The following is a 13,053-nucleotide window of genomic DNA, read 5'->3' as shown; positions in this document are numbered from 1 at the left end:
CTACAATCAAGAAATAGCTGGTGACAGATTGTTATTTAAGTACAAGGAAGTGATTTAAACAGGAGCAGTTGTAATAAGATTATACGATTCTCTATTAAGATTCTTAAAATGTCTTTGTTCTAGCAAAGCTCTGAAAAGACCATTGCCCTTGCAAAGGTTCAGAAACTACTAAATTGATGTTAAGTCTAGAAATTAATATGATTTGGGAGAATAAAGACAAAAATGTAAAAGAACATCCCAGGCCTCATTAGTACCCTGTCACCCGTGCTGGTATTTTTCCCTAGCAGGGGTACCACGTGTGTTGTAGCATTTCTTGGTGGCAAAACTCAAACCCATCCAACAGAAGTAGGGAGCTTGCTCTGCCTGGATTTCTGCTTTTAAATAATGAAAACTCCCAGGTGAATTTTAGAAGCCATCACATTATGTGACATCTCCAGAAGGGCAGGGGATTCTCTATGAGGTTATACTGGAGAGAGATTAAATCAGTCTGGCTGCTGAATTTTAGCCATCACCCCCAGACTCCACGTGTATTTTACGTAATCAATTCTAAAACTCCAGCCCCCAAAACTGGCCATAACTCCTGCAATACTGAAAAGCAAACAAGGCAAAGGAGTCTTCAGATTTCTGTCTGGTATGATGAACATAAAACATCTCTAACTAAGGTGTCTGGCATGGTTTTAAATTCATAAGCAGCTTTGAACTTTCAAAAAAAGTAATTTATTACTTAATTTGTACAAGTATTGTTCACTGAGTGCTGCATTTTGAGAAACAAAAAAGCCTCAAAGAGCCAGGTCTGTCCCAAGCCTGCAGAAGCAGCACAGAGGCCTTCTCCTGCCTGGGTCACCCTCCAAACTCTCCTGGACCTCATGACCATTTAGGATTTATTATATGGTGACATGAGAGGCTCAGGCACTGCAGACAACATGGCTAAAACAGCTCTGGGAGGAGAGGCAGGGACAGGGGCAGGGTGGAAGGAAAGGAAGGAGCAGGACAGAAGGAAAGGCAGGAACAGACACAGGGTGGAAGGAAAGGAAGGAACAGGACAGGGTGGAAGGAAACTGCAGAATTCTCATGCACAAATTTCAGCTAATTACTCGGGACAGCTCAGGGAGCTCCACTCCTGATAGTGGAAGGAAAACTATGCCTTAAAAACAATTTGTATGGATCACAACAACAAAACAAGAGTGTATTTGAGACTCCTTCAGACTTCCCCCAGCCACCTCCAGCATAAAACAGAGATAAGGGGAGCCTCCAAGGTGGAGCTGCACCCAGGCCTGGGCTGGGACTGGTTTTACCCAGTCTCAGAGCAGAGGCAGCTGCTCCCACTGCCAGTGGGGACCTGTCCGAGCCTGAGCTCCTGCTACCCCACCTGCACAGAGCTGGATTTGGCAAGCCAAGGCACAGGAGGCGTGAACAGCCCAGGCCTGACCTTGAACACAAGCTCGAGGCACCAGTTAGAGGCATTTATATTAACAGCCCTGGGTGACAGGAAACAGAGAGACACACTATTAACAATTAATGTAACACGGGGTATTGGCTCTGAGATCAATTCAAGTTCAATGTTTGTAACACCACCAGAAAAATGAGCTGAAAATTATCATACAGAAGAAAAGCATCTCGCTAGCACAATAACTCGAAGTTATATTTCCACATAGAAAGGCACAATATTGAATTACAAACTGAATTCTGCAGACATCTCCAGTGCTAGTGCAACCAACAAGCACAAAGTACTTCAATACTGATTTTCTAATTACTGTCATCATTCACACAAACTCCACTATTAGATATTTACATAGAACTCAATCTTTTTACATAGAACTCAATCTTGGTAACTTAAGCTACTCTCCTTAAACTCTACCTACAACCACTGGTAACCTACAGAAAACACCATCAGAACCTTCTGACCCAACTACTTCACCTTTACCAATGGTCTGGAGCAGCATCATAAAACCAAGCAAACCTGGAAACCAGAGACAAAACTGATATTTGTAAAATGATAAATAAAGAGTATCAGTTTTCCTGTAGCTTTCTACCTGCTGCACCACTCACCGAGAGGCTGAGCCCAACAGCCACTGAGTTCCAGATCCATCCTGAAGCCCACAGTCTCTGAATTCACTCACATTCAACCATTCTGAATTCTTTCTCCACGCAGAACAGGAAAGCAGCCCTGTAACAACCAGCTAAACTGATTAACTCAGGCTTTTTAGGGTCTGTTATTCAGCACAGCCAGTCTGTACCAAACCTGGAGCACACCAACGCTAGCAGACCTACAATCAGCCCCGGCAGGTTTTATTCCAGAGGACAGCAATCCATGTTGTTCTCTTCCATGGAGTCTCCTGCCTTCTTAATGAGCAGCCAGGCTACTGAAACACACAAAAACCTGCTGTTCTTTGAAGCACTTAAGCCAGCAGGATACTGGTACGTTTCAATATTTTCCCTGCACAGATCAGAGCAAGGCAAAGTGGGAAAAGAACATTACAGGCGTCCCTACAAAGCAGGCACATTTCATTTTCTATTAGCAACATCCCAAGGGACACTTTAGCACTCTGCAAATATGGCCCTGGAAGACTGGGAAGTTGCTTCCTGAGTACCAGTCATTAAAGAAAGGTATTAGAGTAACTTATATTCTTCTACACCAAGCAAAAGCCAGAGTCATTTCCCCATCCCACGTATGAGACCTAAGAAAAGCAAGATCAGGAACATCATAACTATTCTTTAATGTATTTCCCCTAAACTGATTATCATTTAATGATTGCTCTCTCTCTCTCTCTAAAGAAAAAAAAAAAATAACAACCACAGAAACAAAACCCCGGTGTCTGTATCAAGAGAGACTATCAGCATTTTTATGAAGTAACAAATTAGGCCTTTGGCACTTCCCAGCAGTGATCCAAGATTTGAGGCTTCTTAAAAGCTCCAAGTTTTAAAGCAATCAAATGGCTGACAGCTGGAACACAACTAGCATGATTAACCAGTTATGTAAATAATGATGTGGTCAGTGCAAGCTGAATTCATTTCTGCTGCCTGCATTATACTGGACATCAGATGTTTGTGAACTCTTCATTACATGTGACTATAGGAATAATGCAAGTGAAAACCAACATAAACATCACCAGCCAGGCTACCTGACAGTCAGGGGTCTCTCCTCTGGTCCTTCCACACCCATCAGGTAACTCATAAACAGCACTTTTTTAGCCCAAATATTACCCACCACTGCTTAGCTTCTACGTAGGGAACAAGGCCATGGAGAGGTGGAGAAAGATGGAGAGAGGATATTTATTCACAAGGGCTCGGAGTGACAGCCAAGGGGGAACGGCATCTCACTGCCAGAGAGCAGCACTGGATGAGATTTTGGGAAGAATTCCTCCCTGGGAGTGTTGGGAGGCCCTGGCACAGGTTCCCAGAGAAGCTGTGGCCACCCCTGGATCCCTGGAGGTGTTCAAGGCCAGGCTGGACCCTTTTTGGAAAAACCTGGGGCAGTGGAAGGTGTCCCTGCCATACTGGACTGGGATGGACTGGGACTGGATGAGCTTTGAGGTCCCTTCCAACCCAAGCCATTCTGGGATTCAAAGATCCTGTGAGTGCCACCTTGCATTTCTTAAAGGCTGATAATAATTTCCATTCCTCAGCAGATGTAAAAGTCAAGCTGCTGTGTCAGAGAGCTGTTGTGACACAGGTGTAATGTTGCAGAGTAACTTCATGGAATAGAGGAAGTTACAATCAGCACCCCCAAGTCAAACTTCCTCAAATGGAACCCACAGTCGATTTGGCCTTATCAGAATCCGCCTTCAGGAATGCGCACTCACGGGTCATTTGTGCTTGATAATTTTTGATAAGATAGTTAAATATTTAATATGGGTAAGATTATCTCTGAAATTCTGTCGAGCTAGTTTACCATTACTTCGAGCTTATAAAGGAAAATTTATCAAAAGTTTTGATTCTTCCCAATAAAACTCTACACTTGAGTTTGTTCAAAAATAACACATCTGAGAATCAGCCAAGACACACATATTTAGAAGTAACTCCTAAACAGGCTGCATTTTGCTAAAGATACCATTACAATAAACTTCTGATTTAAAAAAAAAAATCATTCATCCCACATTTCACACCCCAACAATACAATTTCCTATGACCTTGTGTCTCATGAAACGCAGCAACACACTGAAATTATGCAAGAATTCTGTATTACCATAAAACACGTATTTCAGTGGAGAGAATAATAAAACTTAATCTCGTGGCCTGATTTGCATTTTGAACTCCTCAAGTCAGACTCTACAGCCCATAACATCTGCAACAGCTTCACAATCCCAACAAGTCCTTTAAGGCCTCCTGTTGAAAATGGATGAGCATGTAGATAATTCAAGTTATTTTCTTAATAGATGAGAATAAGAAATACGTCCAACTGCTGTAAATTTAAAATCTCACTTGGCTTTTCAGATCAGTGTCGATAGCGTGCTTGAGAAGGGGGAGGGGGAAGCATTACACACCCATAAAACTGAGACCAAACGCTACCAGTTTTAAAGCCTCAGAGCTTTAAATCTTAACATGAATATTTTAACATTTACATTAAAGCCTTACGGCTTTAAAATAGGGGACTTCCATTGTGGGCAGCCTGTGATAATTACTGTTTCAATGTATTTCACAGCAATAATGTAACACAGCTCGCTGACTACCCAACCCTAATCTCCAGCATCACAGGTACTGCAGGTAAAATTTTTTTTAAATATATATAAGTATGTATCGGTGTAAATACATATACAGGGAGAGAGAATATCACAGAACCACGGAAAATCACAGAATTATTAGGGTTGAAAAGGACCTCCGGAGAACAAGCCCAAGCCCCCTATATAAAAGAGACCCTTAAAAATCATTAAAAGCATTATCACACATCTCCCAAACAACGATATTACTGAAAATACAACAAAATAATCCCCTCCCCGCCACGATGGGGGTGAACAACGCCGGGGCGGGGGTCGGACCGGGCGGACCGGAGCCCCCCCCCCCCCGCCCCAGCGCCGCCGCCGGGAGCCCCCCGAGCCCGCAGGCCCCGCCATCCCCCGCAGCCCCGGGAGGCCCATCGGGAGCCAGGCCCAAACTTGGGGCCGCGGGGGCCCAGCCCGTCCCCGCCGCCGCCCGCCCAGCCACCCACCGGCGACAACAAAGGCCAGCGCGGCCCCGCGCCCTCCCCGCGGGGACCCCCGGGGGCCCTTCCCGCGCCCACCCCGCGCCCCGCGGAGGGGAAGGGCGGCGCTGCGGGGGCTGCCCGCCCGTTCCCCCCCGCACCCCACCCCACCCCACCCCACCGCACCACTCCGTCCCGCAGCCCGCGGGAGCCGCGCTGACCTGCGGGCGCGGGGCGGGCGCGGTGTCCCGGTGTCCCGGTGCCCGGCGGCCGCGGGCTGCGCTTGACACCCACACGCACCATCCAACATGGCGGCGGCGGCCGCGGGGAGGCGGCGGAGGAGGCGGAACCGGCGGCCGCGCGCGGCCCCGAGGCGCGGCCGCGCTGAGGGCGGGGGGGGACGCGGCGCTGCCCGTCCCCTCCTTCCCTCCCTGTTCCTTTCCTTCCCTCCCTTCTTCCTTTCCTTCCCTCCCTCCCGGCGCGGCTCCTCGCAGCCGTACCCGGCGCCGGTGAGGAGCGAGGCAGGATCGGCCCCCGGGCACGGGCGACTTTGGATGGGTGAGCGCCTGGGGAGGCCCCTCAGGGCTCAAAGCGCCCAGGGGTCCCCCAAAAATCTGGGTGAAATAATACAAAAGAAGTCTGTCATTACAAAATAACCCGATTTATGGGTCAGGGGACGCTTTAGAGAGAGTCCGGGGCTGGCTCTGATGGAAGGAGAGCTCCTGGGGATCCCCTTCAGTGCTCACAGAGCCCAGGAGGAGCTGGGTTCAGGGCTAGAGATCCCCCAAGACCCAGGGACAAAAAATACAAATTAATTACTATCAGTACAAAATAACCACATTTGTGGATCAGGGTACACCTTAAAGCAGGTCTGGGGCTGCCTTTGATGGAAGGAGAAGGCTTGGGGAACACAATCCACCTCCACACAGCGCCCAGGAGAAACTGATTTCAGGGCAGGGTAGCCCCCCAGAAATCCAGTGTGGGCCAGTGAGGTCCAGTGTGGGCTGGCAGCAGAATCATAGAATGAATTCATTTGGAAAAGACCTGAGATGATCAAGTCCCAACTTGTGGCCAAACACCCCCTTGTCAACTAGACTATGGCACTGAGTGCCACATCCAGCCTTTCCTTAAACACCTCCAGGGCCAGTGACTCCACCGCATCCTTGGGCAGCCCATTCCAATATTCAATCACTTTTCCAGGAGAAAAATCCCTCCCGGTGTCCAACCTGAACCTCCCTGGCACAGCTCCCATTGCCTCGCACAGCACAGGTACTCCCACTGAAGGTGCCAATATAAAATAACCACATTTATGGCTAAGGGGACGCTTTAGGGGCACATTTGTGGATCAGGGTCGCCACGCTGGGTGATGCAGGGGAGTTCAGCAGGGGCACAGAGGCACGAACGTGGCAGGAGGAGCTGGACGCTCTGGGTGGGTCGGAGCACATGTCCTTCCCCTTGGGATAATGACTAAACCTGTGTCCGGCACCGCGGGCTGGAGGAGGGCACTGCTCCCATTGTAGTCCTCCCTGAATATATTTGTTCCCATCTTAAAACCAGGAGACAATTCAAGGAAACGGGACCTGGCTGCTCAGGAGACAGTGGGGATTGGTGTGGGCCAGGGGAGAAGCTGGATAGCAGAGCTCTGCTTGGATCACTGCTGGCACAGGGCACTGCTGCTGGTTATTTAAAACCCAAATTCCTGAGGAATCGTGCCTTACAAAAGCACAGGGAAACAGAAATGTGGAGCAAAATCCAGTTTATGAGTCACTGCTTTTAAGTGAAAGGAAGGTCAGGCTGAGCGCTGCAAACTTCATCAAATCCCACAATGGTTTGGGAAAGGACCTTAAAAATCATCTTCTCCCCCCTGACAGGGGCAGGGACACCTCCCACTATCCCAGGCTGCTCCAAGACCCGTCCAACCTGGCCTTGGAAACTTCTATGGATGGAGCATCCACCACTTCCCTCCCATGGAGCCACTATCAAATCTGCCACAGATTTGAGGTTTAAATACAGAAGAACGGGGACTGCAGTGAAACACCGGGTGAGCTGCATTAAAAGCAACTTGTTTAGAAATGCTGCACATTCCAATGCCTTGAACGCCATCTGGGAGCTGGGAAGCTTCGAATCTTCTGCAGTGAGCTGTGATTCTGGCTTAGCTGTTAACCTTGAGCTAGGCAGGATTAAATTCTGGGTGAAAAAAATAAGGTGATGGTATCAGCAGGAGCTGAAAGAATACTTCCCCCTTTTCTTCTTTGCAAGAAAACAGCAATGATGGAAACCCAATGTTTCTGGGCACGTTCATTAATCCTAATGATCAGGTGCTGACAGCTCTAAAGGAGGATAAGAAAGGTCTTGGTTAAAATAAAATGGGAAGAACAGGATTGTTCCTGCTGCCTTCTCTCCTGCCTGTGTTCCTTCCAGATCTGGGCAGATAGCTCTCCAGAGCAGGAGGCAGCTTCCTCTCCATTCCCAGCTCCATCCCAGGTGTTTGTCTACATCATTAAGTGTGCAAATCAGCAAACCCAGCAAAACCCTCCTGCAGCTGGCACATTTCCACCAAAAAAATCACTTTTCTATCAACCAGATCGAGCCCCATAGTGCGAGTAAAAAAAACCAGCCAAGTAAAATCACTTATTTTTTTATTATTATATCTGTGTTAATGCCTTAAAGTGCAGTGTTCCTGCTGCCCTGGGCAGGTACATGAGTGGTAGAGCTGCACCAGCAGAGCTCTGCCCAAGCTGCACAGGCATGTTCCCTCCTGGTGGCCCCTGAGCAGACTCGTGGCAGTGGATTTACGTCTCTTGTTTCATACTAGCAACAGGAGGTTGCTGCATTTGTCCTGTGATTTTAAAGCCAGGAGCTGGTGCAGAACACTTCCCACTGCAGCCCTGCCCCATCCCTCTCTGGAGCAGGCTGTACCTGGATCTTGACCCGAGCCATCTCTGATCCTTCCCAGCCCACAACATTTCAGCTGCGTTGGCAGAACCAGAGTCCAAGGCCACGATTTGCAGCCCGAGTTGGGCACCAGGAGCTGTGGCACCACCCTGATAACCAGCAGAGCAATCCACATGGAGAAGGCAGCTCACAGACTCCCAGGATGTCCTCAGGATATGGAAGGGACTCACAAGGAGCATGAAACCCAACTCGTGTCCCTGCACAGGACAACACCAATGACCAGGGACACCTTTCACTAGACCAGGGTGTCCAGAGCAGCTGTGGCTGCCCCTGGATCCCTGGAAGTGTCCAAGGCCAGGTTGGACAGGGCTTGGAGCAGCCTGGGATAGTGGAAGGCGTCCCTGCCCATCGAGGATTTTTGAGACCCCTCACAACCCAAACTGTTCTGTGATTCTATAAATTCCACCCTGCGCCTGAGAGCGTTGTCCAAACACTCCTGGAGCTCTGGCAGCCTTGATGCCATGACCATTCCCTGGGGAACCTGTTCCGTGCCCCAGCACCCTCTGGGTGAAAACCCTTTTCCTGATAACCTAAACTTTCCTGGCACAGCTTCACGCCGTGCCCTCAGGTCCTGTCACTGGTCACCAGAGACAAGCCGGTGGCAGTAGACCCAGCGAGTGGGAGTAGGCAAGAAGCAGGAGGATAAGGAGCAGGAGGATAAGGAATGGGATGTCTGGAATGCAGGAGGCTCTCCCAGAGAAGATGAGGAAGGCACATCCTCCCCCAGCTGCCCTCCCAGCTAACCTAGGGAAGAGCAGCTGCCAGGGAGCCTCAGGAGGGGCTGTTCCACAGCCATAATGGGAATATCGCCCACATGGGGCTGAGCACACCACTAATTAGCTAATGAGTTTGTTCCAAATGTCTGGCCACAGTGCGAGGGACAACAGGAGCAGCACTTGAAAAGCCCCAAACAGTGACAAGTGCATTTGTCTCTTGTCGCTGACCCCAGCCCCGCATTAACAAATAGGTCACAACCAACGGTGCTTTGCAGTGATCTAATCCTCCTGCCATATGTCGGCTGCCCGAAAAAACACTGCACAGAGAACGCCCCAAAGCTCTGCAAAAATCCCAAGGAAAACTCGATAAATATATCCCTGCCGTTTGAAATTTGATTTCCTCACTCTATTGTTCCTCATTTCCTGAGAGCTGGCTTGGTGGATCACATTTTCTGCTTCTGTCTCCAGTGCTTGTAAGCAAACAAGACTGAATCTCATTATCCTGATGCATGGCCCTGGCTGCGTGCAATCCGATCTCTAAATCACAGTCACTTTGCTCCATTACTGATTTTCCTTCCCACTCCTAACCTGCAGGCCTTCAGAGGAATCAATGCAGAAATAGAGACGAGCATCATCTAATGAAGGTGTGTTTAATGTTCAGCGCTTCAGCCTGGATTAAATAGCCAAGTGAGGAACTGCCTCGTGTCTCAGGAGGTTGGGCACCCTCCACTCCAGTGGCAGCTGGAGCTTCCCAGCCTTCCTGGGTAAGCCACATGCTTCCACATGGGGTAAATGGGGACTTCAGTCCCTAAGAGCCCAGTTTGGGAAATCTGCTAATTAAATAGTCTGGGCAAACACAATCATCATTGTCCTTAGAGCCAAAGCAGCGAGATGTTTCTCAACAAGCACAGACCCTCCCCGGAATTTTCTGAGCTGTCTGCGTGTTGCTGACAGTTATAGAGAATATATTCAGATTATACAACTTGATGTTCACCCCGGGTTATTCTCTCCTGGATTCATGAATATTTCATTGAAATATGCAAAGTCTGAGTTACAGTCTTGTCTGCTTCAATTAGACACACGGATCCACGGGGTCTGCAGCCCTACCACACTTCCAGGGTTTGTCTACAAAGCGAGGAGAACCAAAATAAGAGTTTAGCTCCCATCATATTTAGCCTGGCTTCTTCAAACATCTTTAAATAAGGGAGAAAAGCAGAAGGATGGGAATGAGGGAGAGTAGAGCCAGTGAGCCTGTGCCTGAGTTCAGCTGGAAGCAACCCAAGCTAATCAGAACAGAGCCAGCAGGAGGGGGTTCGTTCCCTTCATGATGCAGACAAACTTGTAGAACTGTTTCCAATGCAAATATTCCTTTTGACAAGTTCAAAATTAATACACCTCTAATATGGGTATTCAAACCAGACCTTTTCTGAACACGTTGGCAGATTCATGAAAAGAGAAGGGAGAATGCAAGCCCAGCACATTCTGATTTTCTCAAAATGAATGTGCTCTGACAGTGCAAGAGGCAGTGACGTTTGAATGTGCTTAGTTCTAGTAATTACCAAGTGTTGTGTTTCTTTAGAAGCTGGAGCTGTTCTCATCTGTGGGCACCTTCCCTCATTCCTTTCTCCTTACTGCTCCCGAGGTGCAGTTTCTCCCATGCCACAGCAAGAAGCCAAGGCTACTGTGCTGCTTACATTAAATCCCACTGAAGCCTCGGGGTGAAATTCCACAAGTTTTAATTGAACTAAGTCAGGTTGTTGTGGTTCCTGCCCTTCCTCCACCACCCCTTCCAATTCCCTCCCTGCCACCAGCACCAGCTTATACCACCTGTGGTGAAGATTAATCTCTTTTTTTGGGGGGAGTGCTGCTTCTCAGCCAGTTCAGCTCCCTGAACCAGCTCACCAGAGGCTCAGATCAGCACCCACATCAGCAGAAAAGAGAGGACAGGGCCATGCAAGGCCACACCGACTGCTGAGGAGGTATTTTTCTGGGTTTATAGGACACAAGGACCACATTTGACCTAAAGAGCCTGGATCTGCTGCTTGTTTCCAGGCTGGGAGCACTCACCCATTAGGACCATCTGCACAGTTTGGAGTGGCAGACTCAGGCCCAGCAAAGTCAGGCTCATTTATTGTTACCATCTGGCTCCCCAAAGCAAGTCACCAAGGCAGAGCCTGTAAGCTCCTGCTGGAGGATGGGCATTCCCTTTTGCTTGGTACAGTTTGTTCTATCCCTCTTGACTTCTTCCTTGTCACAACATGAGGACTTCCTGCCAGGATGGAGCTGATGGACAACATCACCCATCAGAATTCCTCCTCCTCATTCCTGCAGCCGCCCAAAGAATGTCACCCGGAGAGTCAGCCCCTCCCTTTTGCCCCAGGCCCATCCTCAGACTGATAGAGGCTCCATAATCACTTCCAAACTGCAGGATGACCTGTGCAGTTGCACAAGGATCTCACGTGGCCAGGGATTATCCTCACTCCTCCCAGCTGTTTCTAACCTTGAGGGAAAACGCCCTGTGGGCTTGGCTCTGAGGAACGTGTCAGGAGCTACACTCCTGGCTCTGCCGAATCCTCTGGGATTTGGGTCTCCTCTCTCCTGTTGGAACAGGAATTTTGGCTGGTCCTGGCTGGAAAGGGTGGCAAAAGCCTTTGTACACTGGTAGAAGAGGGGGGAAATGATGTACCTACAACCAAGCACCCAGCCTGTGGCCACTGCTGGCACAGGACGTGGTCCAGCACAAGGAGTTTCATTTTTAAGCACAAAACCCCAGAAAGCACCACCTTCCCCACAGGAATCAGATGCAGCAAACCATCCACCCCTTACCTGGGGCGAGTCAGGGGTGCCAACACTGAAATCAGCATTATCACACCATAGTGTGGTGCTCACAGAGATTTTAGGGCATCACGGGGACAACTGGAGCTTCCTTCACGTGTGCTCTGCTCCCAGAGCATCCAATGCCTGGAAAGCCACCTCAGCTCCAGCCCTGGGAGCTGAGCTGCACAGCTACAGCCAGCTTTAGCTCAAATTTCAGAGCCTTGCTCTCAGACACAAAGGTGTGACCCCCAAAGCAGAGCAAGTACTGGAAGCTGCAGGTATTTTGTGTCTTTTAAACAGAGAGGCTGGAACAGTGCTGCCACATCCCTGGATTACAGCTGGATGCCCATCACTGAAAAGCTGGTAGCTTTCCCCCCTGACAGATGAAAACTGAGAGCTGTCTGTTTGGTTTGTGTTTGCACAGCTTCCAGCCAGTCCCTTAATTAGTTGGCCCAATTTCTGGGTTTCTGATTCCCACTTCTGCAAGTAACTTCCTCCATTCCCAGGCTCACAGAGCCAGTTGAAACTTTCATATCTGCATGCACGGTTGTGACTCCAAACTTGTCCCTGCTGCCCCATCTCATCTTCAGCAGGGCTTCCCAGGAACTTTCACTCTGTAAAAAAAACCCTAAACAATGCTGCAGAGCTGTAAATACACGGTCCCTGTGTGATAAACAAGCAGATTAAAAAAATTCACCAGCTGGGCTGGAAGAGATTTGTGTCAAGCCATCAGGACTCCACAAAGCAAACAAACTGCACAGCACTGCAGGCAAGAATTCCTCCAGAACGTGTTCAATCCTAACACTACCCAGCCAAGCTGCTCCATGGACCAGCCCTGCTCTGAGCTCCTCAAAAACTTGGTGGAAGGAAAACGTTCCTCTTCAACAACAGCAAGTCTCAGGAGCCATTTGAGCACCTGAGCCAGTCAAGCAGGTTATAATTGGCTGTAATTAATACTCCTACGAGCTTCCACATTCTTATGGACTGAGATGGAGAAATACAGGATCGCTCCCTGACCCTGTGAACACGAGAGGAAGTCAAAGGGGTCTGTTGCATTCTGATTTTTAGCAATCAAACATCTCTGATAGGAAAAGGTGAGAGAGAGGCAAACACCAGCGCTGCTGGGAACTGGCTGTGCACGGCCCCATCTTTTCTGGGACACAAACCACAATAACCTCAACCAAAAATAACTGCAGAGCAAGTTGCTGCAGACAGCAAGTTTCCTCTGTCCCTCAAGATGCTTCCACGTCACTCAGAGCATTTTGGGAGGGGCACGGGGTGCAAACCACGCACAACCACAACAGATTTTAGCAGTACTGAAAGTGGCCTTTGGTGAAACATCAGCTGAATAATCCACTCCAGGAGGGTGAAAACTAAAGAAGCCCAAAATGCCTGATGTCATGAAAACCCCACATGTGTCACCAGTGGGCCGGAAGAAGGGTTTGT

The 13,053-nt window shown here is 49.0% G+C and overlaps 1 protein-coding gene across 3 annotated transcripts in view; it reads right to left on the bottom strand.

The window, feature by feature from the left end:
• The window catches only part of EPN2 (epsin 2), a 44,200-nt gene extending 38,766 nt beyond the window's left edge, over positions 1-5,434 (bottom strand). For 2 of the 3 annotated variants that reach the window (XM_053957358.1, XM_053957361.1), the window contains exon 1: positions 5,341-5,434. The gene's annotated coding sequence lies outside the window, so the exon portion shown is untranslated. The remainder of the gene's footprint in view (positions 1-5,340) is intronic. The other variant, XM_053957359.1, reaches the window with a different exon arrangement.
• Positions 5,435-13,053: the final 7,619 nt, after the last annotated feature.

The sequence above is a fragment of the Vidua chalybeata genome, chromosome 16 (genome assembly GCF_026979565.1).
Source record: "Vidua chalybeata isolate OUT-0048 chromosome 16, bVidCha1 merged haplotype, whole genome shotgun sequence".
Classification (NCBI taxonomy): Eukaryota; Metazoa; Chordata; class Aves; order Passeriformes; family Viduidae; genus Vidua; species Vidua chalybeata.
The sequence above is the reverse complement of the archived record's forward strand: the minus strand, read 5'-3'. Positions and strand labels throughout refer to the sequence as shown.